Here is a 23,467-nt window from a genome sequence, read left to right on the forward strand (position 1 = left end):
AAGCAGTATCTCTGCTTTTTAATATGCTATCTAGGTTGGTCATAACTTTACTTCCAAGGAGTAAGCATCTTTTAATTTCATGGCTGCAGTCACCATCTGCAGTGATTTTGGAGCCCCAAAAAATAAAGTCTGACATTGTTTTCACTGTTTCCCTATCTATTTGCCATGAAGTGATGGGACCAGATGCCATGACCTTAGTTTTCAGAATGTTGAGCTTTAAGCCAACTTTTTCACTCTCCTCTCTCACTTTTATCAAGAGGCTCTTTAGTTCTTCTTCACTTTCTGCCACAAGGGTGGTGTCATCTGCATATCTGAGGTTATTGATATTTCTCCCAGCAATCTTGATTCCAGCTTGTATTTCTTCCAGTTCAGCATTTCTCATGATGTACTCTGCATATCAGTTAAATAAGCAGGGTGACAATACACAGCCTTGACGTACTCCTTTTCCTATTTGGAACCAGTCTGTTGTTTTATATGTATGCAAATATTTGGATTTACAACACATAGATTCAAAGGATGTGAGAAACTCTGTCTGATGAGACACCAACATCAGAGGTGATAAAATAGTGTCAGTGAGTCTAGTCTTCCTACTTATTGCAAATTACACATCCTTCTACTTCGTCCTCTTATGTTGAAAATAGTGAATCCATAGCTATATTAAAGAATACTGATTCTCTGACATAAATCACACCAATGTTTTCTTAAGCTAGTCTCCAAGGCGACAGAAATAAAAACAAAAATAAATAAATGGGACCAAATCAAACTTAACAAGCTTTTACACAGCAAGGGAAACCATAAACAAAATGAAAAGACAATCTATGGATGTGGAGAAAATATTAGCAAACAGTGTAACCAACAGTGTTTAATTTCAAAATAAACAAACAACTCAGGCAACTCAATAACAACAAAAAAACACAAACAATCCAATCAAAAAATGGGCAGAAGGTCTAAATAGACATTTCTGCAAAGAAGACATACAGATGACCAATAGGTACATGGAAAGATGCTCAAAATCTCTAATTATTAGAGAAATGCAAATCAAAACTACAATGAGGTACCACCTCACAGCAGTCAGAATGTCCATCATCGAAAAACCTACAAATAACAAATATTGAAGAGAATGTAAAGAAAAGGGAACCCTGCTACATTGTTCATGGGAATGTAAGTCAATGCAGCCACTATGGAAAATAGTATGAAGGTTCCTCAAAACACTAAATATAGAATCACCATGTGATCCAACAATCCCACTCCTGGGCATATATCTGGAAAAAACTGTAATTCAAAAGATACCTGCACCTCTATGTTCAAAGCATCACTATTTCCAATAGTTAAGGCACAGAAAACAGCAAAATAATGCCATTTGACGCAATATGGATGGAACTAAAGATTATCCTACTAAAGTGAAGTAAGTCAGAGAGAAAAAGGCAAATACCATATGATATCTCTTGTATGTGGAATCTAAAATATGACACAAATGAACATATCTACAAAACAGAAAGACTCACAGATATAGAGAACAGACTTGTGGTGCCAAGGGGGAGAGTGGGGCAGGATGGACTGGGAGTTTAGGGATAGCAGGTACAAACTATTACATACAGACGGATAAACAACAAGGTCCTACTGTACAATGCAGGGAACTATATTCAATACCCTGAGATAAACCATAATGGAAGAGAATATTAAAAAGAATGTGTGTGTGTGTATATATATATATATATATATATAATGGAATCACTATGCTGTACAACAGACATTAACAGCACTATCAATCAACAAAAAGTAAAATAATAAATAAGAATGTTGAAATTAAAAGACCGACTTGAAAGCAAGTTTACAAGTGAAAAGAATCTGAGACTTTTATTTTAATCTTTTAAATATTACAGTTGGTGCCAGAAGCCATTCAGAGCAGTGCTTTATGAAAAAAATAAATACTTTTATTGGAGGGGGAGAAAGAAGATAAATACTTTTGTGAAGGTGTTAGGGCTGAGATTACAGAACTATTAGCTGGGAGACAGACACTTGGTTGGAATTTTCAACAAAGTCTCTGAAATTGGGGTAAAAATATATAATTCTTTCACTATAGACCTAATATTATATCCTTTATGGAAAAGGCAGTCCAAATTGTGGAAATAAGCAAGTCTTTTTCATGTTCTGGACTAAGTTCTCTTTAAATAAGTTCCCTTATTTCTCTTATGATGGCCAAAAATATGTATTGGAATGTCAAATTATTTCAAGGGTTTTGCATATTTTGTGAAATAAGGTTTTTAGAAATTTTACTTTTCTGTGAAAGGTTTTAGTGTCCTTTCTCCGCAAGATGTATAGTCACTTTCAATCGCTGGTTGTCTAATTAAGAATAAAACTTTAAGCAACATGTTTGTGTGAGCACCGAGAACAAGCAGACCCATCAACAGATCAGTTCAGTCGCTTCAGTCTGACTCTGTGACCCCATGGACTGCAGCACGCCAGGCCTCCCTGTCCATCATCAACTCCTGGAGCTTACTCAAACTCATGTCCATCGAGTCGGTGATGCCATCCAACCATCTCATCCTCTGTTATCCCCTTCTTCTCCCACCCTCAATCTTTCCCAGCATCAGGGTCTTTTCAAATGAGTCAGTTCTTCGCATTAGGTGGCCAAAGTATTGGAGTTTCAGCTTCAGCATCAGTCCTTCCAATGAATATTCAGGACTGATTTCCTTTAGGATGGACTGGTTGGATCTCTTTGCAGTCCAAGGGACTCTCAAGGGTCTTCTCCAACACCACAGTTCAAAAGCATTAATTCTATGGCATTCAGCTTTCTTTATGGTCCAAACCTTACACCCATACATGACTACTGGAAAAACCATAGTTTTGACTAGATGGACCTTTGTCAGCAAAGTAATGTCTTTACTTTTTAATATGCTGTCTAGTTTGGTCATAGCTCTTCTTCCAAGGAGCAAATGTCTTTTAATTTCATGGCTGCAGTCACCATCTGCAGTGATTTTGGAGCCCCCCAAAATAAAGACTCTCACTGTTTCCATTGTTTCCCCATCTATTTGCCACGAGAACGCACTGGTAATAGCAAACACCCTATTCCAACAACACAAGAGAAGACTCTACACGTGGACATCACCAGATGGTCAACACCGAAATCAGATTGATTATATTCTTTGCAGCCAAAGATGGAGAAGCTCTATACAGTCAGCAAAAACAAGACCGGGAGCAGACTGTGGCTCGGATCATGAACTGCTTATTGCCAAATTCAGACTTAAATTGAAGACAGTAGGGAAAACCACTAGACCATTCAGGTATGACCTAGATCAAATCCCTTATGAGTATACAGTGGAAGTGACAAATAGATTTAAGGGTCTAGACCTGATAGACAGAGTGCCTGATGAACTATGGACAGAGGTTCGTGACATTGTACAGGAGACAGGGATCAAGAAAATCCCCATGGAAAAGACATGCAAAAAAGCAAAATGGCTGTCTGAGGAGGCCTTACAGATAGCTGGGAAGAGAAGAGAAGCGAAAAGCAAAGGAGAAAAGGAAAGATATTCCCATCTGAATGCAGAGTTCCAAAGAATAGCAAGGAGAGATAAGAAAGCCTTCCTCAGCGATCAGTGCAAAGAAATAGAGGAAAACAACAAAATGGGAAAGGCTAGAGATCTCTTCAAGAAAATTAGAGATACCAAAGGAACATTTCATGCAAAGATAGGCTCGATAAAGGACAGAAATGGTATGGACCTAACAGAAGCAGAAGATATTAAGAAGAGATGGCAAGAATACACAGAAGAACTGTACAAAAAAGATCTTCACGACCCAGATAATCACGATGGTGTGATCACTCACCTAGAGCCAGACATCCTGGAATGTGAAGTCAAGTGGGCCTTAGAAAGCATCACTACGAACAAAGCTAGTGGAGGTGATGGAATTCCAGTTGAGCTATTTCAAATCCTCAAAGGTGATGCTGTGAAAGTGCTACACTTGATATGCCAGCAAATTTGGAAAACTCAGCAGTGGCCACAGGACTGGAAGAGGTCTGTCTTCGTTCCAATCCCAAAGAAAGGCAATGCCAAAGAATGCTCAAACTACCGCACAATTGCACTCATCTCACATGCTAGTAAAGTAACGCTCAAAATTCTCCAAGCCAGGCTTCAGCAATATGTGAACCGTGAACTTCCAGATGTTCAAGCTGGTTTTAGAAAAGGCAGAGGAACCAGAGATCAAATTGCCAATATCCGCTGGATCATCGAAAAAGCAAGAGAGTTCCAGAAAAACATCTATTTCTGCTTTATTGACTATGCCAAAGCCTTTGACTGTGTGGATCACAATAAACTGTGGAAAATTCTGAAAGAGATGGGAATACCAGACCATCTGACCTGTCTCTTGAGAAACCTGTATGCAGGTCAGGAAGCAACAGTTAGAACTGGACATGGAACAACAGACTGGTTCCAAATAGGAAAAGGAGTACGTCAAGGCTGTATATTGTCACCCTGCTTATTTAACTGATATGCAGAGTACATCATGAGAAACGCTAGACTGGAAGAAGCACAAGCTGGAATCAAGATTGCCGGGAGAAATATCAATAACCTAAGATATGCGGATGACACCACCCTTATGGCAGAAAGTGAAGAACTAAAGAGCCTCTTGATGAAAGTGAAAGAGGAGAGTGAAAAAGTTGGCTTGAAGCTCAACGTTCAGAAAACTAAGATCATGGCATCTGGTCCCATCACTTCATGGGAAATAGATGGGGAAACAGTGGAAACAGTGTCAGACTTTATTTTTTGGGGCTCCAAAATCACTGCTGATGGTGATTGCAGCCATGAAGTTAAAAGACGCTTACTCCTTGGAAGGAAGGTTATGGCCAACCTAGATAGCATATTTAAAAGCAGAGACATTACTTTGCCAACAAAAGTCCATCTAGTCAAGGCTATGGTTTTTCCAGTGGTCATGTATGGATGTGAGAGTTGGACAGTGAAGAAATCTGAGCACCGAAGAATTGATGCTTTTGAACTGTGGTGTTGGAGAAGACTCTTGAGAGTTCCTTGGACTGCAAGGAGATCCAATCAATCCATCCTAAAAGAGATCAATCCTGGGTGTTCATTGGAAGGTCTGATGTTGAAGCTGAAACTCCAATACTTTGGCCACCTCATGCGAAGAGTTGACTCATTGGAAAAGATCCTAATGCTGGGTAGGATTGGGGGCGGAAGGAGAAGGGGACGACAGAGGATGAGATGGTTGGATGGCATCACTGACTCGGTGGACTGGGTTTGGGTGGACTCTGGGAGTTGGTGATGGACAGAGAGGCCTGGCGTGCTGCAATTCATGCGGTCGCAGAGAGTCGGACACGACTGAGCGACTGAACTGAACTGAACTGATGGGACTGGATGCCATGATCTTAGTTTTCAGAATGTTGAGTTTCAAGCCAACTTTTTCACTCTCCTCTTTCATCAAGAGGCTCTTTAGTTCTTCACTTTCTGCCATAATGGTGGTGTCATGGTTCTCCAAAGAGGTCCCCTGCAGCCAGCTCTCACTCTGGTCTTGATCACAGTCTTGTCTTTGCCAGTTGGTTCTCCTCTTTCTGGCTTTGCACAGCTCTAGCTGCCACTCAGCTCTGAGTTCCCTCTTTCCACATCATCACCTCTGAATGTCTGACAACTTAATTTCAGATCTCAGCCGCTATTCTCCTCTCTCCCTCTCAGCTCATCTTTTTCATCATTCTTGATTAACTCTGGTGAATCACCTCCAGCCCTGGGACCTGAATTTGGTTCCTGCTCCAATCTCATCTTGGTTAGTGCCATGTTAGTTCCTGGGAATACCTCCAACATGGGATGTGGTACAGCCGTGTGAATCTAACCAAGCCAGGCATAACAACAGCCATGAGGATATGTTCGGTTGCCTATTAGCTAAAATTTTATTTTAGCCCTTTTACCAGGATTTGGACAAAAAAAAGTAAATGTAAAAATGTAAAACAGTGTCAACACACAACTCCCTTTACATTATTTCAGAAATGTCCTCTTTTCCTTTACCTTGGTACCACCACCACTACATCTATCATTGGAAGTACCATTTTATTAGCATTTAGCAACTGTAGGAATGGGACTCCCCAAGTGATCTCATAGCCAAGACTCCATGCTTCCAATGCAGGGGGTTGGGTCCCGTCCCTGGTCAGGGAGCTAGATCTCACAGGTTGCAACTAAAAGCTCACGTGCTGCAACTAATGGAAGACCCAGCATAGTCAAATAAATATATACATCTTTTTTTTAAAAGAAACTGTAGGAACCACTTATACCATCTGATTCAATTCCTCCATGTGACAAAAGAGAACACTGATGTGAACTGCTTTATCTATTTCATTAAGAAGTAATTTAATGTTTTAATTAAAAAGAAGTTGTTTAAATTTAATTTTGGTCTTAATAATAATGATCACAGTGGTAGGAGTGGTGACAAATGTAGAGCCTGGTGGAATTAATGGAAAGATCCCCGGACTAAAAAGACCCAAGTCCTGACTCTACTTGCCCTTCTTCCCCTTGTGCTACTGATGCAAGTCACTTCTTTCCAACCTCAGGTTACTGGAGGAGAGTGAAAGGAAGGAGCTGATTCGAGAAACCCCCAAGTTTTCCTTCTGAGGTTCTAATGACCCTAATGATAAAAGTTATGGTTTCAAAAACACTCTTACCCTCACTTAACTGTAGTTCCATGACTCTGAGTCCATGTATTTCTAGCCATATGTAACTTATCAATATTTGAAGCCAAAATAAAAGTTAATCATAACCAGTGTAGTATTTGCATAATAGTCTACCATTTCCTGAACATTACAGACAACTTTTCTCATTTACTTCTTGTCAGTGTAAAGTAAGATTGGATCACCATTCCACAGATGAGGAAACTAGTTCAAAAAGTTAAATGACTTGACTTGTCCAGGGTCTTACAGACCTTAGGAGGCAGAATCCAGGTATGAACCTACTGTTGATACATGTATTCTCTTGTCATTATCTAACAACTTCTTCACTGTTATAAAGAAATTGACAAATGCAACCATTAAAAGCATTATCAAAACATCACTCACTCCCTTCCTCCGTCCATCTCCCTTCTTCCCTCCCTTTCTTTCATATTTCTGACCTCAGCAAAGGTAGTGGACTCCTTCCATTTCTGGATGTATGCTGGCTATAATCACTGAAGCCTAATTTTATGGGGTTCTATGTTATTCTGTTTCTGACACTCTTATAATTAACCTCACTTCTCACTGCATCTGCTCTTCACATACAGTACTGCTGCTGAGAAGAGGATAATTTTGTGTTTTTATTGCTACCGAGGTTTACAGTGTGAATTCAAAGCGATATAAGAAGACTGTTGTCCTAGAAAAACATTTTCCCCTTAGGAAAAAAAAAATTGCTTTAAATATTTTAGTTGGTATCACTAGTAGTCTTATTACCATTCTTCCACAGAAGGGAACAAAACACTCATGTTTTAAGATGTGAATGTTGAGTGTTCAATCGGGAGAAAACCTCTTTTAGACACATTAATTCTTTCTGTCTATTAAGTGTGGGTAATGCTAAAAGGTCAAGAGAACATTCTTTACAGTGGTATATTCTTGCCATTGCCAAGAGCCTGATGCAAAATACATCATCATTTTCTAGCAATCATACTGTTATCACGCGTGCACGTGTGCTCAGTTGCTCAGTATATGATTCTTTGAGACCCTATGGACTGTAGCCCTGCCAGGCTCCTCTATCCATGGGATTTCTCAGGCAAGAATTCTGGAATGGGTTGCCATTTCCTCTTCCAGGGGATCTTCCCGACGCAGGGATTGAACCTGGGTCTCCTGCGTCTCTTGCATTGGCAGGCAGATGCTTTACCGCTGCGCCACCTAGGAAGCCCACTGCTGTCATGAAGAATGAATAAACCAGAGGTGGGGTATGCTGTATGCAACTTAACAAAGTCTATGGCTGCAAAACTGTTTTCTCCTCCCTCCATACGCAAACACACACACAGACATATTCACATACCTTTTCATACTCAGCAATGTACATTTTGACAGGGACCCAGCACCTGTTTTCATGACAACTTAGAGACCAAAATAGGCAGCATGTAGGCGGTGGTGCAGCTGAGTAAAAAGAAATCTGACATTGGCTTCAAGAAAGCCAGGTTCCCAACTCCTGCAGCTACTATCTGTTTGCCATTTAAGTAAGTCATTCTAGTCTTTGGATCCATGTTTTCTAACTCAGAGAACTAGCTAGTAAATTTGATGATTTTGAAATTCCTTTCCAGATCTAAGGTTCTATGAATTCTAGAAAAGAGTTAGAAACAGTATCTTTGCTCAGGTAGTCCATCCACTATATCCAGACTGCTTTTCAACCAGTTTTGAGAGTTTGAAAACTCACCTCCCACAGTGTTTACACTTATAATTCACTTTTTCAGACCTGAGACAGGATGTATTTTCCATGACTATTTATCTATCCACAGATACTTACTGTAGGTTCACTGTTTGTTAACCCATTAAATACAAGGCCCAGTGGAAGACTTGAAAAGGAGAGAAACGTTGTCTCCAGCCTTCAGGTTCTTTAACTTTCATTGTTGAGATAGATTATAGATACAAAAGGCATTGCAAAGTACTATCAAAAGGGCCATTGGTTTTCCAATGAATTAAGACAGAACTCGCTCTGGAAACAAAACTTCCTAGTGGAGTTGGCATGTGAGCAGGGCCTTGAAGGATGGTTAGGATACAGCTCTACAGAATGGGGTGGGAATGAGGAAGGGCCACAGTCAAGTCAAGGAGGCAGGGACCAGCAACATTCCGTTTGACTTCAGCTAAGTCTTGGTCACCAAACTGGTCTTGTGAAAACTTTAGTAACATTCAACAACCTGGATGAAACTGGAGGTCATGGGCAAAGTGAACTATGCAGTCACAGAAGGTCAAACACTATAGGATTCTACTTATATGAGGAATCTACAACAGTCAAACTCAGAGAAGCAGAGAGTAGAATGGTGGTCGCAGAGAGCAGAGGGAGGGGAAAATGGGGAACTGCTCTGTGTGTATGTTTGTGTGTGTGTGCTCAGGTGTGTCCTACTCTTTGTGACCCCATGGACTGTAGCCTGCCAGGCTCCTCTGTCCATGGAATTTTACAGGCAAGAACACTGGAGTGGGTTTTCATTTCCTCCTCCAGGGGATCTTCCCAACCCAGGGATCAAACCCACGTCTCTTGCATCTCCTGCATTGGCAGGTGGATTCTTTAACACTACACCACCTGGGAAGACTACTATGGGGAATTGCTATTTAATGAGTAAAAATTTCAGTTCTGGAAGATGAAGAACTAGAGATCTGCTGTACAACATCCTGCCTACAGTTAACAGTACTATATTGTACACTTAAAAATTTTTATAAGTGTAAAAATTTTTGCCATAATGAAAAAACTTTTATGAAGACTGCTATTGTTCATAAGCTCATTTTAATTTCATCTAGTTAGTTGGACTAAGTGAAATTTATAGCACTACTATGAAAACAATCAAGAACATGCTTTAAAAACATACAATTATATTAGTCAGTTATTCCCTATCATTCCTCAATAATCTGAAGAAACCAAGTAGTTTATTAATTCTTTACCTGAACATCCCTAATCACTTTCCAAATTATGTTTTTATCAATTTACCTTTGCTTAAGATGCAGGAATTGTGGTCTTTGGAGAATGTGGACTTAGGAAATTAAAGAGGGAAAAGCATATCGGCAACTTAACATGAAATTATTATGAAACATAGATCCACTCACCCAAGTTTATACTGCCAGGTCCAACAGAAAGTCTGCTCCATACAAACTGAGATGATCAATATCTGTAACTGACATTCATGTTCACAAAACTTACTCAATTGCTCAATATTCTCCATCAAATTCAAAGAAACCCTAATGGGACGTTTCTAAGTATCCAACTATAAAGCCTATCTAAATGTAGGGACACTCTCATAAACACCTTGCCTTGCCTTTTTTGGCAAAGTAATCTGAATTATTCAGGTGGTATGAATCATGTGGGTCAAAAGTATATGTATGTTTTTAACTGGGCTAAGAAAATCCTTTATTTTATTTATTTATTTCTATTTTTCTTTATCTTTCTGTACTGTCCACCACAAAACATCATACATATACCAAGCCATATCATTTAAATTGCTAAAAGCAAATATGCCTTAAGAAAATGCCAATGTACAAGAGAATTCCAATATAACTAGCATGAAGATAACGCCACAGAACATCCTTTCTACTGTACCCATAACTTGTGACTCTTAGAAATACAATTTAATCTTTCTGTGCTCTATGAGGATTTCACAGAATTCTTAACCTCAACTGCACTTACGTGCACTGGAGGTATATTTAACTAGGGAGACACCAACATTTGTAGAATAAAGCACTTTGGGATAATGAGCAATAAATTCTCCAGTGAACACTCAGTCTGAAAGTTAATATCTTCACACCTAGAATGAGAAAAGTCTAGAGAATCCTTTCATTAGAAACCACAGTTTAAAAGAAGGTAATTATAAGCATTTTTTTCTGAAAGCGTAACGACACAGCATTCAGGTTAGAGAAGAGCTGTAGCTCTATCGAATAGTGCAATTAACTTTTAAAACTAATTCAGCAACAGTGTCACAACCCAAAAATCTCTCTAGCACCAGGCAGAAATTTTCTATCATGTTCAGACAAGTATAACAAAAGATACTGAGAATTCTCTAATTAGCATAGAGGAAATGACCAACAAAATGTATGACCTGTGAAACATACAGTGGAAACGATCACATGACCAAGTGAACATCAATTTTAAATGCCAGAGATTGAATTATGTCATAAGCTAAGAACTGACAACAGTGATTCCAGAGATATTGCCTTCCCTTCTTTGAGCAAAGGGTTTTCCCAAAAGGCTAACGACCAAGAGTTTGTCCTTAACTTTGGAGAAGCCCTGAAATGACCTGCATAATTGTGTAGCTGTTGCGTTAATGTGTTTACACTGGAAAGATCACTGGATAGTGAAGTATATGTAGTTCATTACTTAGCCTGAGATTAACTCATCCCCATGAACTCTTTCATGTTTCAATATTATTTTGAATTAAAAGTGCTCCTTCAAACCGAGGAACAGTACTGTTTAGAGAAGAGCCAATAACCTCTCTCCTGACCCTGACTTTGCACTCTGAAGGCTCCTTAGCCTAGCATTTGGCTCCTGGCTCCTCATTTCTATTTTTTTTCTCTCGTTGAAGCGGTGCTGTAACCCTCCCAGCAGCCAACCAGCCATATTCGAGCTTGGTGCTTTTAAGACCGGGTCTTATGACCTCCAATGTAACCACCATTTTCACTTGGAATTACTGAGAACAGAATGTTTTCTAAAACTGGTACAAATAAACTTTAAGATTTGACTTTTGGAGGATCTTACCTATTTGAAAGTTTCAAGGAAAAACATTTTGAAGTAGCAAGTGGTATTTCAAGTTTTTCTTGAAACTCAATTAGGCCAGTATGCATAATCATGTTTTAAATAAACCATTGGAAGACACGCATACACCCCAAGTTGTGTATAGCTGGCTCAGGCTGTAATCTACACATTAATATTCACAATCTAACCCAGCTACTTCAGACCACTGACAACCAGCTTTGCTTCTTTGTTTATAGAATTTCCCTGAAAAGGATCAGTGTTTGCTGGGAAACTAAATGTCTATGTTCTAATTGTGTTTCTGAGACCTCATTTCAAGATCTCAGAAAAGTCTCTGAGAAAACTCTGTGAGAGGATATTTCCATAGGTGAATTCATAATAAATGCCTGTTAACAAGGGTGATGTGTATGAAAGCAGTTATCTCAGGTAAGTAACAGACTGTTACAGCGTAAATCGTGAGCACTCATGCCATTGTTAGTGTCTGTTAAGGGTAATGGTAATAATGATACTAATTTTTTATAACATTGGTCTTGATTTAGAATGTCTATTTCTTTCTGGTACTATCTCTGTGCTAAAAGGTAATATCCAGAAGAGAGATGTGAGGAAAGATAAGGCAATTACTTTGTCCCATTCCAACATCACTATCCTAGGGTAACTTCATGCCTCAGTTTCTCTCTAACACTTTGAAAACCGGTGTCAGTCATCTTGTTGGGGAAAATTTCGTTCTCAAGCTGCTGAGGTTTTTATAAATATTGTTGCTATTGTGAGCCGTATGAGAAGAGTCCAGTCTAAATATCCAGTTACACTATATGTCATGTGTATTCAGTCACTAAGTCATGTCCTGTCCTACTCTTTGTGACCCCATGGACTACAAGCCTCTCAGGCTCCTCTCTCCACGGGATTGCCCAGGCAAGAAGACTGGAGTGGGTTACCATTTGCTTCTCCAGGGGATCTTCCTGACCCAGGAGTCAAACCCACGTCTCTTGCATTGGCAGGATGATTCTTTACCACTGAGCCACCTGGGATAATATATATGGGCTTTTCTTAAAAAACACACATATACTGTATCATATGACGTGAAATAAAATTTAATGTTTTCAAATTTCCCCATCCTTGTTTTGTAACTGACCTGTATCTACTATAAAATGTAGAACAAACCAGATCCATTTCCAACTGTGCAGATGGCTCATTATCCAGCTGTCTTAAAGATAGAAAGATTAGTGAGTCTAAGTGTGGTGCTAGGAAGGTGCAAAAACTCGGGGAACTTGAAAACTAACCTCAAGCCAAATCTTTCTGCTCATAGCCCAAATCTCCCATTGGGAAATAAAGTTGAGATCTGAGATAAGAAAAACCATATTACTCCAGAGGTGATCCAACATTCATTTCATTTACTACATTGATAGAGCAAACAAGCACATGAGCGCGCGCGTGCGCACACACAGACACACACAGACACACACACTCACACACACACTCTCTCTCTCTCTCCCCCCTCCCCCCAACTCTTTGTCTCTTTAATTTGTAACAGAAGTAGAGTTGCAAGTTTAGAGTCTTTTTTCTCCATTTTTCTTCCCCTTTTAATAAAGTACTGAAAATACTGTATTAAACATATTTGGGGTAAAATATATTTTCTATAAATATACTTTCAGAAACAACATTTTCTTCATTTTTATTAAACGGGGAAGACCACTGCTCCAAAAAATTTCTGTCTTCTACTCATCATCTGGTGTCATTAATTCAGCCTTGTGTGCATGTGTGTTCTTTTTAAGTCCTCATAAACACACAAAATACCAAGGTTGGCCTTTTTTGCACAGCTGTTGTTTGGAGCCTGTTGGGTTTGATGGTGTTAATGATGTAGGCATACTCTTGGCTGCGCCCACGTCTCCAGCTGGAAAACAGATTCATGTAATTCGTGTCACCCTTGTTGACAGGAAGGTCAGCAGTCTGAACAATTTTATTTATTTATTCACTTGCCCTTTATTTCGTTTTTGGTGGGGGAGGACTCAGGGATAGGGTGATGTTGACATATACATTTACTTATGATGACTATAAGCATGCTGTTTGAGTTTTTTAAAAAAATTGAAATATATTTGCATGCAACAGTTCAACATATATCTTATGATAGACAATGCGACTATACATAGAACAACAGTGAAATTTGGGAAAATGGATCCCTGGAGAAGCAACCGTATTTTACTTATACTATCTGTTTTCAAATCAGATCTTCAAGCAGATACTAGAAGTAGGGAACAAGATGGATGAGTGTGTGGTCAGGCAGCTGCAATGCTCTTGAAGGGGGACAAAGAACAGGAAAAAGATACTTGGCATGTAGCCGTCTGCCCTCTACGGTTCTCCCAGTTGAGCCTCAAGTCCTAAAGGCACATTCTAGGGTGGCAGTTTAGTTTCTTGTTGTTTGTCAGGGCAAGACGTAAGAGTAAGAACACCATGTTGAAAACGCCACCTAGACGCGGAGAGAGAGGATGCCCTCAGGGGATGCCATCATTACCTTTCTGCCTAAGCATGGTCTTCACTGACAAGCTCAAACTGTCACTGAAAGTCCTGGGGAATCTTCACCAGGATTTTGTTTAGATGATGAGTCTCTCTCAATGGCATGCATCTTCTCATTTCAAAAGAGATTCCTTCTGCCAGCCCCACCAGATCCTTGTTCAGAGCCAAATTCAGATTTGACTCATTAAAGTAAAAGAAACATCCTGTGGTTCCAATTCAGATTGGCCAGGGGCATTAAGACCTCAGGGTGTCTACATTCCTCAGGTAGAAACAGCATGCTACTAAGAATCAAAGAGCCTTGTGGGCAAATGATAATAATCCACAGTTATGAACATCTTTCTTCTTTCCCCAGTGGCATGCCATATCCCCAAGGATATCAACATTTATCAAACCCCTAGCTGCTCAAAGGACTCTGGAATCTAAAGAAGATGGCTTGGTTGTATCTGACCATAAGCTTAGTTTTCCCAAGATTTCAGTAAATATATTTCTTCTGGAAGAAATATATCTCCCAAAACATCTTATGACCCATCTACTGTATTTGATATCCATTCTTTCACGTTAGAACAAATCTGTCTTCTACCAGTCTCAACTGTTTACTTTTTCCATCTCTACTCCACCGATGTGAGTGTCCTCCTTGCTAACTTTCAGGATGTTTGGACTCAATCCCGGTTTTGGCCCTAGGTCTCATCCTGTTCTCTCATGGCAGGAGCATTAAAGGCTAGACATAGAAGATGGTAAAATAAATAAAAGGGAACATCCCTTTTTCTCAATGGTATTTGCCAATAAGAATGAGAATAAAGAAGCCCAAGCCTACTCCCATGTTATAGATCAAACTGTCTCCTCAACACTTTTCTAGTCAAGTCCTAAACTCCAGATCCTTAGAAAGTGACTGTAATTATAGTTAGATTGTGATTAAGTATGGTTAAATGAGATGTGTACGGGTTCCACGTTGACTAGAGATGGACTTGTGATGGTTCATTTTGTGTGTCCACTTGGCTGGGCTATGGTGCCTATAGTCTAAATATGTCAATGAGGGTGTTTCTGGATGAGATTCAATTTAAATTGGTAGACTTTAAGTAAAGCACATTGCCCTTCTATAATGTGGGTGAGCATCATTTAGTTGGTTGGAAACCTGAATAGAGCAAAAGACTGATCTCCTTAAGTGAGAAGAATTCTGCCAGGAGATGACCTTTATAACTTGAACTTCAATATCAGCTCTTCTCTGGCTCTATAAACTGCTAATCCACTGTGCAGATTTCAGACCACCATAATCACATGAACCAATTCCTTAAAATAAATTTCTTTCTATACATGTAGACACACATTCTATGAGTTCTGTCCCCCTGGAGAGCCCTAATACACTCACCATATCCGACCTGGGCACTCCTGTTCCTAGGCTCTGAGTCTGGAAATGACATGTGGGAACTTTCCAGCTTCACTTGGTTTTAAAGGATCTACTCTCTGCAGATGGTTATGTTGAAAGTTCTGGGGATGGACAGACGCTTTCTTTTTTGGATTACCTTTTACACATGTAATAAAAAAATAAATCTGTCCTCATGCACCACATTTTTATGGCTATTACTATTCCTATGCAGCATGCAACATCAGACTATCACTACCTGAGCACAGGCGCAGTGATTGTGCTTCTAGAAAGGGCCACGGAATAAATACAGTGACATGACTGTGTCACACTGCAGCCTGTCACCTCAGCACTCTGTAAGAGGAGGGTGAAGGATGCTCCTTTTCCACATTCTTTCCTTCAAGCCTCTCCTTCAAATACCAGGACACCTGCAGACATTCTCTATTGGTAGAATCCTAAAATCAAATGTGAGACTAACAATCATGTTGAGAACTGAACATTTATCTTCTTTTCCCCCACTAAGGCTGGACTAAAGGGGAGAAGATTTTTCCTTTAAAAGCAGGATGCTGCTGCTGTTGCTAAGTCGCTTCAGTCGTGTCTGACTCTGTGCAACCCCATAGACGGCAGCCCACCAGGGTCCGCCGTCCCTGGGATTCTCCAGACAAGAACACTGGAATGGATTGCCATTTCCTTCTCCAATGCATGAAAGTGAAAAGTGAAAGTGAAGTCGCTCAGTTGTGTCCGACTCTTAGCAACCCCATGGACTGCAGCCTACCAGGATCCTCCATCCATGGGGTTTTCCAGGCAAGAGTACTGGAGTGGGTTGCCATTGCCTTCTCCGAAAAGCAGGATAAGCAATTCAATTTATGTTCTATATTCTGACAGTTATTAAACAGCTATTATAGACAATGCCAAGTATGATATCTTAGGATTTAGGGGTTTTCCCCACTGTTTTCCTCTCAGCCCTGAATCTTATCCAATTCCCTATAAATATTTTTTATAATACTGTTTACATTTCATTAAAACAAATACTCTATTTTTTTAAGCCAAGTAAATATTCGAATATAGGTTTGTATGCATGTGATATATAGCTTTTAAGTTGAAAAGTGTAGACACTGAACACTATTTTAAGAATTACAAAAGATACATAATGAATCCCTTGAAATATTATTCCCACATGAAGCATTTTCCTGGTATATCATTCAGATCACCTTGTCTCATGTGGGAATAAACCCATTATCCTGAGGTTTCACTGCATTCATTTTGCAACTGAAGGAAAAAAATACTGTATATGCCAGTTAATCATCCCAGATGTAATCACCAGCTGCACTCTCTGCTTTGTTTATGAGCATATTTTACTTCAGGTAAACACTGTAATTCTGGCAGAAAATTGTGCCTGATGGATACAAACCCTGCCATTACATATTCATTATTTTTTTAAAAAAGAATATTTATGTTTGTACAGGAAAGAGTGTGAAATTAGAGGAAGGGAAAGTTGAATTCTGGTCTTGGCTCTGCCACCCTGATTCTAGACAAGTTAATTAGTCTCAGTTTTCACATCTATAAATTGGGATAATACAATTTAAAGGGTGGGGCTGTGAAAGGTAAAAGGAATAACTTATGTGAAAATTTGCAGTACTTGGACATAGCTTTTGCTCAGTTATTGACTGTTTAACCCATTCTTTTCTGTAAAAAATAAGTATAATATCTGCTCTATATTTTAAGTATACATGAGGAAAAAATATGATAAGAACCACAAATACTTGTGGGGGGGGGCCCTAAAAGTGAAACGCAGATAGAAGTATAATCGGTCATGTGTGTGTTCGTATATTTTGTCCGACATTCTGTGTTAAACCCATTCGCCTTAGTTCCTGTTGGACAGCACCCATCAGCATAACTGGTATTTCTAACTTCCTCCCCTGTGCCTGTCCCAGCTTGAAAGTCCAGTTCAATTCGGTATGAAAAATGTCAGCGGAAATGTTTCAGAAATGGTTGACAGAGTCAAGTCATTGTTCATGGTGGGAATTAATGAGTAACTGCCAGTTAATATCTTAATTCAACCCTGATGACAGAATTCATATGCACAGGACAGTGCTGGCCAGCTGCAGAAAATCCACAACTGAATAGAGGGTGAGTCATTCATTCATTCGGAGAAGGCAATGGCACCCCACTCCAGTACTCTTGCCTGGAAAATCCCATGGATGGAGGAGCCTGGTAGGCTGCAGTCCATGGGGTCGCTAAGAGTCGGACACGACTGAGCGACTTCACTTTCAGTTTTCCCTTTCATGCACTGGAGAAGGAAATGGCAGCCCACTCCAGTATTCTTGCCTGGAGAATCCCAGGGACGGTGGATCCTGGTGGGCTTCCGTCTGTGGGGTCGCACAGAGTCGGACACGACTGAAGCAACTTAGCAGCAGCAGCAGCAGCATTCATTCATTCTCTCAGGATTGGGCAGTTCAAGTGCAATTCACAAAAAATGTAAAGGAGAGAGAGGTTCTATCTGTCAGGAAAGTGGGCTGAGAAAAAGGAGATACGGAGATTTTTTTCCATGGATACTGAAAGAAGTTAATAAACAAAGCTCAGCAGGGTAAAATTGTTTGGAGAGATGTTCATTCATAAAATGAAGATTCCATTTTATTTGGTCCTATCACATTAATACAGGGAGAACTTCGAGTCAGCACTTTCCACAGGTAACTACATGTGTCCTCTTGGACTACTTATTTGTTGCCTATTTATTTGTCACCTATTAAGAGAATATTTTTTTTTTTTTTTGGCGGGGGGGACGGTTTCTCTGTCACAAAAATGGAAAAGGTTAAGAATAACACCACCAAATATTATACTGTATGGTTAACTCAAATTGATACAGGAAGTGGGCTGGACTGGCGTCTTAGTGACTTGGCAGAGTTCCAACACTGCTCTTCAGGTGGAGCCAGAGAGAATTCAGTCTCCAGTAGGATGGAGTCAGTCTTTCATCCATAAGACTTCATATAGCCCTCCCTACGCCCATAGTATGTAGCTTCCCCTAATTCTAGATCAAACTGCTTACAGTTTTCATACAAAAATCTGAGCACCCACTCCAGTGTTCTTGCCTGGAGAATCCCAGGGATGGCGGAGCCTGGTGGGCTGCCATCTATGGGGTCGCACAGAGTCGGACACGACTGAGGTGACTTAGCAGCAGCAGCAGCAGCATCTGTATACAGTTCTTCAAACTTTCTATTATCTGATGGAAATTTATTTTTTATTTTTTCCAGCTAATAGACTAATGTGATGCCTGGGGCTATAGTTTTATGTATTTAACCAGCTTTTAAAAAATCTCTCTCCGAGCAATCACATGATCAATGTAAAAATTCAGAAACGCCAAAAAGCACAAAGAAGTGAAAATCACCTATGATTATGACTCATTCAATTTATCTATATTGAATCTATTATATAGCAGGCACTGTGGATTCAAGTACTGGTAACACTTGTGGTCTAGATTCAGAAACACACGTAAGTGGATATTAATATTGATGCTTTGTATAGTTAAAACTTTTTAAAGAGGGGTTACATAATTTTATTTACTAAGAACCATGATATGATAGTATGAGAAAAATATTGCACTAGATTCATAAGCCCTGGGTTCTAGACTAAACTATTTTACTGGTTGACCAAAGATAAGCACTTAAGGGTTTAAAAATCCTTTAGTACTTTCTATATCTAATATTCTATGAGTTTTACTATGTCATCAATATATGCAGTCCTTTTTATTGGCAACTATTTAAACATGGCTCAGCATTATGTTTTTGCAAGTCAATATTAGGATTTTCTATCATAATAATTTGGCATAAGATACAGGTGAACTTTCTTTCACATAGCTGTTCCTAAAGTATTTATCTACATGATTCAATTTTGTCCTAAACCTCTTCCAAACAAACAACTGAAAAAAAAAAAAAAAAAAACTCTATCTACAATATTGGTTGGTTGGTTGGTTGGTTAGTCGCTCAGTTGTATCTGACTCTTTGCAACCCCATGGACTATAGCCCTCCAGGCTCTGTGCATGGGATTACAGAATAATATTCCTGAGATATATCAGACCATTTTTTAATATTTAACAATAAACCTCCAGTTATTTAAGAGTATTAAACACATTTCAATTTACTTAAACACATGAACCATGCACACATGATAGATCACACAGACAAAACAAAATCAAAAGTAATAAACAAAATCAAAGCCTGAATAGATCTGCTCCATTTCTAATCAGTGCTACAAACTGTGCAGGGTCCAGAATGTTCCCTAAAACTACACGGGTCATGATAAATCCAAGAAGAGTAAATCACGACAATTTGGGTAACGTTAATAGTAAACAGATCATATTAATGGTAATCTTCACCTGATTCTATAAAGGAGTTCCTAAGACATGTGGGTGTAAAAGAAGAGAGGGAAAAACTATATATAACAACAGAGAAGCATATACTTCATTGCAGTGGGAAAGAAAGAGGAAAAAAGAAGACAACAGTAGCTTTTTGAGGATTATCTCCTCCAGTAATATTTGTGCAATGCTCAAGTAATGCTACAGGTAGACTCAGCAATTTTGAAACACAAGTAAGTGGATATTAATATTCATGCTTGCAGTGGTTAACAATTTTAAAGAGTTAATTTTATTTATGTAAGGCCACAATGTGATTATTATGAGAAGAAAGCTGGAATAATTTCAAAAGCCCTGGGTTCTAGATTATATCCTGTTTGCCTGATACACATCTGATTTCTTCTTATTATTATGACATGAGTAGTATCTTCTTCATTTGGTTACTATTAATATGGTAAGTCATGGAGGAGTTTGGGGCTGATATCTGTAGGGGCTTAAAAGCTTCAGATAGGGGCTTCCTTGGAGGTCTGTCTGGTGGTTAACAATCTGCCATCCAATGCAGGGAGTGTAGGTTTGACCTCTTGTTGGGGAACTAAGATCCTACATGCCGAAGGGGCTACTAAGCCTGTGGACTGCAACTACTGAACCCACGCGCTCCAGAGCACATGTGCTACAACTAGGAAGCTCATGCACTGCAACAACAACAACAAAATTATTTTTTTAAAAAAGCTAAAGATAAATGTTTTCAGTTGTCTTTATGGGGTATCTCTACAAAAGTTCTCATTTTATCTAAGGGCTAACACTTACATGGAGCTTACCCCAGCCCTGTTGTTGTTCCAGCATATTACACATAGTAACTCGTTTAACTTACTCACAATAACAACCCATGAAGCAACTCCTATCATCATCCCTATTTTGCATGAGGAGAATGAGGCAACTTGCCAAAAAGCACATAGCAGACAATAGTATATTTTAGATTTGAATTTAGGCCATCTTAATCCAGAGATTTTAACTACTATATGTCTTTCAAGTATTTTTAAAATTAAACCTGTTCTACCTTTAGATTGTCCATATGAATTGGAAGGAATAATCAATAACTTGTTCATAAATAATGAATAAATTCTTCCTAAACCCCACCCAGTAATTAACAAATATGGCTACAATGAAAGAAATCTACCACACTCATTCCTTTCTCCACATGGCCAATTTCATCATGAATTTGTAATAGTGACACTGACTGAGAATGAAACGGCCTGAGTTACTTTTAATGTCACAATAAACAGAACAGAGGGAAGGAATATGGCCAATCAACAAGCTGGATACTAAGAACTGCCAGACATGCCTCCTGGGGACCCACACCCACTGTCCTGGCAAGTTTCAGCAATAAACTCAATGCTGGGAGGGTTTCAGGAACACGGTTCCATCTTCTGGACAGAAAGGAGAATCCAAACAGATTTCATGGGTCTACTTTATTAAAACCGTATCCTATAGTCTGCAATTACAGTCTCATGGATTCTTTTTACACCTCTATTTAAGCATGAGATTCAAGCTCCTGCACTAATTATCAAGCTTGATTATCTAACTTTCCTATTCCCATCAGGTTTGAAGCCTATAGGAATTGTCACTGGGAGCTGTTATAGCAATAAGAGGTTAACAGCTGACTGCTGGAGAGAAGACAAAACTCAAAAGTAGGTGTAGAAGAGTCTGTGCTTTGGAATGGAAAATGCACACCCACTGACAACCCTGAGTAGCCATCACAGAAAGTATTAAGTTATAGTAATCATCCCGTGCCTAGTATAATACCTCTTCAAAAAATTACACTAATAACCGCTTTGGTGGTTGCAGCTGAGGTTAGCTCCCTTAGTTAACTTTCTGGAAGATGTCTTTGTCTAGCGAGTTTTGTGCAGTATAGGACACTTTTTTGTTAATAATATCTGATATCAAATAAGTCATTCATTCTGATTCTGGATAAAGTACTATTTACTAAAAAAGTGCTAAAATAAATAAATATATGCCTAATAATACTTGAAAGAACCTGACAAATGAAATTGGTGGGACATAAAAAAGGAAAACCTTTTTTTGAGGGGGGAATTAGTTTTTTGAACATTTTATTTTGTATTGGGATAGAGCCAATTAACAGCGTTGTGATAGTTTCCGGTGGTTCAGCCGTACCTTTACATATATCCATTCTCCCCCAAACTCCTCTCCCTTCCAGGATACCACATAATATTGAGGGAGGTTCCTTGCACTATACAGATCCTTGCTGGTTATCCATTTTAAATACAGTGTGTACACATCATTTCCAAACTCCCTAACTATCTCTTACCACCCTCCTTCCCCAGCAAACATAAGTTCACCCTTTAAGTCTGTAAGTCTCTTTCTGCTTTGTAAGTTCATGTGTATCATTTTGAAAAAGGGACATCTTTTTAATCTATGATTGCCAGCATGCTGATAAAACTCCAAATAAAAATTTTATATCTCAATTACCTGAATGTATTATTTATACAAAAATAAACCAACTGTGTATCTGAAACACCTGGAACATTCAATAAACTTTTGACATTCATACTTATGTGCAGAATTGCATAGATGCAGCCTAAATGGCTGTTATTAAATGCTTAGAAATGCTTTCCTGGCAGGGTAGTGATAGTTTTCTGTCTCATCTTTCTACTCTGTGAAGTGAGGGTGGTATTAGATGTATCATCTGGCTGTCAGACACACAGCCTTTAGAAAAGAAAGACGCATAAACAGAGCAATTTTGTTATAATTTTGTGATAAGACATTGTACCATTAAGCGCTGGGCGCCATTCTGTTTTTAAGGAAAGACTGTTAGACAGCAATCTGCCAGGACTTTTCCATTTTTATTCCCATTTTCTATTTTCTACATTTGAACTCAGTAACCCTTGGTATATTTTGGCAGAGCCTTTCTCCTCAGTTCCAATTTCACCCTTACTAACCTGAAATGAAATTCTATGAAGCTCTGCACAAAAAAATCACAGGATCAAATGCAAAGGTTGCATTTGCTATCTCATGTCTCAAGCTTCTGCTTAATGTTCCAAAGACAAGATAGGGAGTGACTCGGAATACCCGAGGGGCAGGAAAACAAGATACTGGTGTAGATGCATGTGCCTCATAATGGGTTATGTACAGAGATAGAAACCAGAACTTTCTTACTATTACCTAATTTCCCTATGTGCTGACTTCCTAAAAATAACCTCGGCTATCTCTCTGGCCAGACCTGATGTCAGAGACTATATTTAGGACAGTAGCTAGTAGGAAGATTTCATCTGTTCATTCAAAATTTCCCCTAACACAGCAACAGATGTTAGCAAGAAAAATGAGCAAGGTCTAGAAAAACTTAAGCAAAAGACTTGAAATGGTAGTAAATGAAGAGGGTAGAGCTATAGAGAAGCTGCACCAGTTAACGTCATCATGGTCATCATGGAATTGGCTTGTTTTTCAGAAATCAGCACTTTTTTTTTTAAACATTCACTCGTTTACCATTAAGCAGACTGGGCCTGAAGAAATTTAAATTTGAACTTGTAAAGAACATTACCCTCATAGACCCGCCATCACTTAACTGCCTTGAATATCAAATTACATAATAAAATAAAATGGTTGCTAACGTGTTAAGGACATAGAGATCTGAACGGTTCAATGACAGTAAACAACACAACTTGTAAACAACAGAGCTGAGATTCAAATCCAGGTTTATTTGACTACAGAGCCATGTGCTCAACCACTCCAACAGCTGCTTCCCCCAAACACCCTTGCACCTGCTAAGGAATGCTTTCTCACTGCACCGGGTTTTCAAGAATGGTTATCATACCAGAAAACCTCAGCTGACTTCTTCACCCAGCTCCCCACACTTTC

The 23,467-nt window shown here is 39.1% G+C and overlaps 1 protein-coding gene across 23 annotated transcripts in view; it reads right to left on the bottom strand.

The window, feature by feature from the left end:
- The window catches only part of NRG1 (neuregulin 1), a 1,106,536-nt gene that overhangs the window by 645,950 nt on the left and 437,119 nt on the right, over positions 1–23,467 (bottom strand). For 3 of the 23 annotated variants that reach the window (XR_014063126.1, XR_014063114.1, XR_014063122.1), the window contains exon 3: positions 9,743–9,810. The exons of 18 other annotated variants lie outside the window; for them this stretch is intronic. The gene's annotated coding sequence lies outside the window, so the exon portion shown is untranslated. Of the gene's footprint in view, positions 1–7,985; positions 8,084–9,742; positions 9,811–12,507; positions 12,576–23,467 lie in introns of those variants that run through there. 2 more of the 23 variants (XR_014063116.1, XR_014063132.1) reach the window with 2 other exon arrangements.

The sequence above is a fragment of the Giraffa tippelskirchi genome, chromosome 8, assembly GCF_054371585.1.
Source record: "Giraffa tippelskirchi isolate mGirTip1 chromosome 8, T2T-mGirTip1v1.2.pri, whole genome shotgun sequence".
Classification (NCBI taxonomy): Eukaryota; Metazoa; Chordata; class Mammalia; order Artiodactyla; family Giraffidae; genus Giraffa; species Giraffa tippelskirchi.